At 40.0% G+C, this 6,450-nt stretch overlaps 1 long non-coding RNA gene across 1 annotated transcript; it reads right to left on the reverse strand.

Moving 5' to 3' along the window:
* Positions 1-4,185: 4,185 nt before the first annotated feature.
* Positions 4,186-5,907, reverse strand: LOC119298524. Its single transcript, XR_005145877.1, has 4 exons — positions 5,363-5,907; positions 4,958-5,267; positions 4,815-4,876; positions 4,186-4,714 (listed from the first exon to the last, which is right to left on the reverse strand). It is a non-coding gene; the product is annotated as an uncharacterized LOC119298524 (long non-coding RNA).
* Between the last annotated feature and the right edge of the window lie 543 nt (positions 5,908-6,450).

The following is a 6,450-nucleotide window of genomic DNA, read 5'->3' on the forward strand; positions in this document are numbered from 1 at the left end:
GGAAGTACTCCTACATTGCTACTCTTGTCGAAACCAAGCATATTTGATTGGATATACGTACTTGCTATGCCGTCCGTACACCTGGCTAGGACTTGTATTTGTCTTTTGTTTCTGAATTCTAAAAGCTTTCGATTTGGATGTATGGACGGATGGTCACGTCGATCTTTGTTTGCTTTGCCGAACTTGTAGTTGGTTGAACCGGTCGTGTCGTCTTTTATTTCCTTCCTTCTTTAATATAGTCTCTACTCCTAATGGAGCAGTTGGTAGGATTGCGTCCACGGTTTATTTTCGTCTGGTTATATTTCGTCTGGTTTATTTTCGTCCGGTTTATTTTCGTCTCATATCCCACCACCATATCTCCTCACATTGATTTTTTTACCCTCACAATAAAAACTTTCCTAATTTTTCCAAAGTTTCCTAACTAGACACGTTATAAACGGGCATGTACCGATAGCACGTTATCAATTAATAAAATTTTGTTTTATGACAATCAATTCCAAATCCTAATTTTCCTAATGCATCGATCTTTGCCTTTTTTAAGTAGTTATTTTGATAGGGAGGGTTTAGCCACGAAAATCATCCCTCCATCGTCGGCTGCATCCCTCACCCACGTCGCTGTTGCAGGATCTTCATCCGTCATCCTGAGCAATTGGGGCGGCGATGCGGGCGAGCTTCACGATAGTGGGGAGGACCAGGCCGCGGTGAAGGCAGGTCATGCGCTCCTCACGCTCCACGAACGGAACCTGCGCACGGAGGCGGTAGCGCGGGGTGGCAGCCGGCAATGAGGCGGCCGCGCTACGTGACGAGCTACGGGTCCCCCTTTGTGATGTTTTGGCATCGCTCCTTCATCGCACATCCTCAGGTTCCTCTTGCCCTTCCCTTCCTCTGTCCTCCTCTCCCATCTCTATGCTTTCACGTGCATCCAGTTTTGATTCCTCGTGTGATATATACCAAACATAGGTACGTCAATTCACTTCCTTCCCTTCCCTTCGTCCCTCGGTCCCACGCTCGTGGCGCTGAAGTGGTGGCAACAGGCGATGGCGGTGGTGTCGCTGATGGCGGCGAGGACAGCATGTGGCAGCTCCCGAAGCATGAACACGACCGCACCTCGGGCCTGGCGTCTGCCAAGATATGGGTGAGTTCTCGTGCTGCCAACCATAAACCCTCATGTCCTACAAATTCCTCAAACCCTACCGTCTTGATCCCGTCCACGCTCTGATCCAAAGGACGATGCAGCTCTGGCCGATTGACAATGGAGGTTTGGGATCCTTCCTCTCAGCACCCACTCCTGGAAGAATCAGCGGTGCGCCACGCCGATTGAACCCCGTCGAGATCACTCGCCAAGATTGCTATTCTGAAGCTTATTGTAAAGAAAGTGAAGAGTGAGACATGATCCGTTTATTTTCAACCGGTTTATTTTCAACCGGTTTATTTCCATCAAATTACCCCCACCCCCACGCCCACCCACCGAAACGCGCCCAGCGAACCGGGGAGAGATCCATTGATTTGGCTAAGGTAGGAAAGAATCTATTATTTGTTTGCTAAAGCAAATTGCATTAATGGGAGAGATCCGTTGATTTGGCTAAGGTAGGAAAGAATCTATTATTTGTTTGCTAAAGCAAATTGCATTAATGAAAGAGATCCGTTGATTTGGCTAAGATAGGCAAGAATCTATTATTTGTTTTCTAAAGAAAATTGCATTAATGAGAGAGATTTGTTGATTTGGCTAAGATAGGTGGTTTTGAGTAAAGTTATCTTTACTGTAGACATATAATGACAATTAATCAAGTATCAACATCATTGCATGCTTATTGTGTGGAATGTGTGTCCCAATGTTGACAGAAGGTATAAAAAGATTGTCTTGGAATTATTATTGTCTTGGGAAGATATTGCCCTGAATTCTCATTTCTCATCAGAAATTTAGTATCCATTTTCGTTGATCTTATTTGCAACATGTACAAGTCAGTAATAATCTAAGGGGGTGCCCTACCGGAGAAGATTATGATAGTTGGACAAGAAACTTGGTACTGTCGTGTAAGGTAAAGGTAGGAGAAATAGGAGATAAAAGCATGCATGGTGGGAGAAGGAAGTCGAATGTCGCGTGGTAGCTCAGACATGGAGTGTGGAAGAAAGACAATGACGAGATGTATGTATCTACTAGATCATGACCATGAGATATCATCCCATAGAAATGACCTTTGACTCTCATGTCACATGAATTTTCTCTTTGTATATATATATTTGTTAATCCGTGGCAACGCACGGACACTTAGCTAGTACTGTATAAACATAGGGAGTGTCTATTTGACACTTGACTGTTTTTCAATCCGGCAACATTCAAATTTCCTCACAAATGAACAGATAACACCTGTATAACCACGAAACAACCTGACACCAAACAGGGACCAACCCGTGGAATTACAATGCAAAACCCTGGAACATACACAAGGTATTCAGGGTCATTGTACTGTAATTACATTGTAAATACCCAAGTATTTACACTGTAAATTCAGTACAATGGCCTGGAATTTACACTGTAAATACAAACCCTGGAACATACACTATACAAAGGCATGTATTTACAGTGTTTTTCAGGGCGATTGTACTGTAATTACACTGTAAATATCCAGTATTTACGGGTGTGTTTGGTAGGGTGGATGGAGGGTGTATGAGGGCAAAAGTTCCTAATCCGACCCACTTTTACTTGTTTGGTAGGGTGCATGGGCTCACCTGAGCTATGCTCATCTGATGCATAAAAGTGCCCTCAGCCATGCTCATCTCATGCACCCCAGACAGGGTGCATAGAGGCAGCTATGCTGGCCCTGACACTCGTCCCCACCGACTAGACCATGTCCGGATATGTTTATTTTTTCAAAAAGAATCAAAATTTCAAATTTTGTTTAAATATTCGAAAAACTTTAGAATTTCAGAAAAAATAAAAAAATGAATTTCAATTTTTTTTAAAATTTTCAAAAAAAATCATAATTTCAAAATTTCTTTGATTTTCAATAAATATCTGAAATTTCAATTTTTCTCAAAAAATCATAAATGTTCGGAATTTCAAAAGTAAATCAAAATTTGTTTGAATTTTGAAAAAAATAGAATTTTAATTTTTATAAAATATTCAAATTTTGTTTAAATTTTCAAAAAAACTCATAATTTCAAATATGCTCAAATTAAAAAAACAGAATTTCAAAATTTATTTTAATTTTCCAAAAAAGTTTAGAATATCAAAATATATTTAAATTTGTGTTGACATTTTTTTCGATTTTGTTCATCATTCAAAAAAATATTCAGAATTCAAAATTGTTCAGCATGTCTAAACACATGCAGGCTGCCAAACAAAATCTCAGCTCAGCATGTCTCAGCGCATACATCACTGCCAAACAACAGCAACTGCATGGACTTAGCATGTCTACACTCAGCATGTATGAGATAAGAACAACTAAGTTAGGTCCATACATGCTACCAAACACACCCTACACTGTAAATACCCGGTATTTACACTGTAAATACCCGGAATTTACACTGTAAATTCAGTACAATGACCCTGTAACTACACTGTAAATTCAATACAATGGCCCTGGAAATTACACTGTAAATATAATGCAAAACCCTACAACATACAACGTACAAATGCATGAATTTACAGTGTAAATACCCAAGGTATTCAGGGCCTTTGTACTGTAACTACACTGTAAATACCCAAGTATTTACACTGTAAATTCAGTACAATGGCCCTGTAATTACACTGTAAATACACAAGTATTTACACTGTAAATTCAGTATAATGGCCCTATAATTACACGGTAAATACCTAAGTTTTAGCACTGTAAATTCAGTACTAAAACCCTGGAATTTACACTGTAAAAATGCATATATCTACACTGTAAATTCAGTATAATGGCACTGGAATTTACATTCTTAATACATTACAAATACAGTCCAAAGACCTTGGAATTTACATTGTATAAACATAGTAAGCACCCAACATTTACCATTCAAACTACCGATTTACACTGTAAAAACACCTCATGCCACCCAGGATTTACAGTGTCCAAAACCAGGAACTCACACTTTGCTCCTTAAAAAATGATTTGTAGTTTGGAGCTTAAAAAGTTAATATTGAAAGTTTTCTGCTTAGGAAATACATGCAGAGAAAAGAGCTATCACTGATAACAGTTTGCCGCTTACAAAATTAAAATTCTCTCACATTTAATCTTCAATATTGCAGATGGGGAGCATGATAGGAAGAGTGACTGGAGAGGATCTACTGTCAATGTCACAAGAAGAACTCATTCTAAATGTGAGACATGTATACATACTAGCAAACTGATTGCAAAAATCAATAGAGGAAAATGCTATATACAATACATTCATGCTAACAAAAAATGTTTTGCGGGAATCATTTTCATTCACAGCGCTCCTCAATTCAGACATTATCTACAAGGTAAAATGGAAATTCAAATACTGCATAGCTACAAATCTGTGAGAAGGAGAAGTTTTAAATTAAAAGAAATCATGATGCTCACAGGTACATTCGGGAGATGGTGCTGCAAACATTACACAAGATGGAGAGGAAAACTAGTACTGAATAACTCATATCTGAACTGAGAAAAAAGAGAGAAAGTAACATCTCACTTACACTGCAGACATTGCAGGAAATGCATCATGAAGCTACAGCAAGCGAAGAAGGCACAACAGAACCTAATCCCTGGGAGGCACACATGTTTGACAACATCAGTTTGGAACAGGTAGCCACATAAATAGATAAATCAAAGTCACAAATAGAATATGAACGTATTTGTACAAACCTGTTTGAAAATTAAAACGGACACAAAAAGAATAATTTTGCAGGTCCCTGAAGATACCGACCCTAGTTCCACAACAAATAAATCAAAGTCAAACACAAACCAGATAAATCAAGAAGGACAAAGGGGAGAAACAGAGGACTCACATGAACAAGACGCAGACAATGAATACCTCGATGAAGAAGACATTGAGAGGTTCCTGCAAAATGAACAAGAGACTGCATCAGAAGGCAATCTTATGAACACCAGCAGCAATTTTAAGCCACAGTTAGGCATGTAGTTCAAAACAAAAGAAGAAGCCCAGGCATATATGAATTTCTACTCAAAATTGGTTGGATTTTTAGTGGCTACAGTAGCATCCTCAAGAACAACAAGCAAAAAAGAGAAATAATGAGCTTGGTTCACATAAAACTTGAAAAGAGCTTGGTCAAAGTCTGCTTCATCACCTGAAAGTTCCTGAAAAATGCAAAATACAACAGACACAAAATAAATAAACAGACTTCAAGAAATAATAATTGAAAAAAAGTAGAGAAAAAGAAAGAAATAGCTACCATTGACAGGCGCAAATGGTTCGTCAGCAAAACAATCTGCACTCTCAAAAGAAGATGCTAACGGAACGCCCTAATGATAGACTTTCCATAGCCTACCCATTAAACATGAAAAAACTGGTTGCCAGGACCCTCCTCAAACTACAAAACCAAAACACTCTTAAACAATGCTACATAAATCCTAAATCAAATACTACATTAACAACAAAGAATAAGAAAACTTATCAGGACCTATATGGTTGCAAATAAGACGCACTAATGTTGTACAGGAATTACATAGGAGAAGCATGGCAAATACAGAGTACAATACCCCAAAATTACACTGTAATACTAGGCCATATTACACTGTAATATAGCTGAAAATTACAGTGACGATGCATGGGAATTACAATATGAGCTTTACTACAAAAATGAGGCATTGGAATTACAATATGGGTACATTACACCGTAATATATCCAAAAAATACAGTGACTAAGCATTGGAATTACAGAGTAAATCAGAGAAATATTACAGAGTGATGAAGAAGCATACATGAAAATCATGGGAGTTACACAAGAAACTGTTGGGGAACGTAGCAGAAATTCAAAAAATTTCCTACGTATCACCAAGATCTATCTATGGAGAGACCAGCAACGAGTAGAAAGGAGAGTGCATCTACATACCCTTGTAGATCGCTAAGCGGAAGCGTTCAAGTGAACGGGGTTGATGGAGTCGTACTCGTCGTGATTCAAATCACCGATGATCTAGTGCCGAACGAACAGCACCTCCGCGTTCAACACACGTACAGCTCGACGATGTCTCCCACGCCTTGATCCAGCAAGGAGAGAGGGAGAGGTTGAGGAAGACTCCATCCAGCAGCAGCACAACGGCGTGGTGGTGATGGAGGAGCGTGGCAATCCTGCAGGGCTTCGCCAAGCACCTACGGGAGAGGAGGAGGTGTCACGGGAGGGAGGGAGGCGCCAAGGGCTCAGGTATGGATGCCCTCCCTCCCCTCCACTATATATAGGGGCAGGGGAGAGGGGGAGGCGCAGCCTTGCCCCCTCCTCCAAGGAAGGGGTGCGGCTAAGGAGGGGGGGAGGAGTCCATCCTC

Source organism: Triticum dicoccoides, chromosome 5A (genome assembly GCF_002162155.2).
Source record: "Triticum dicoccoides isolate Atlit2015 ecotype Zavitan chromosome 5A, WEW_v2.0, whole genome shotgun sequence".
Lineage (NCBI taxonomy): Eukaryota > Viridiplantae > Streptophyta > Magnoliopsida > Poales > Poaceae > Triticum > Triticum dicoccoides.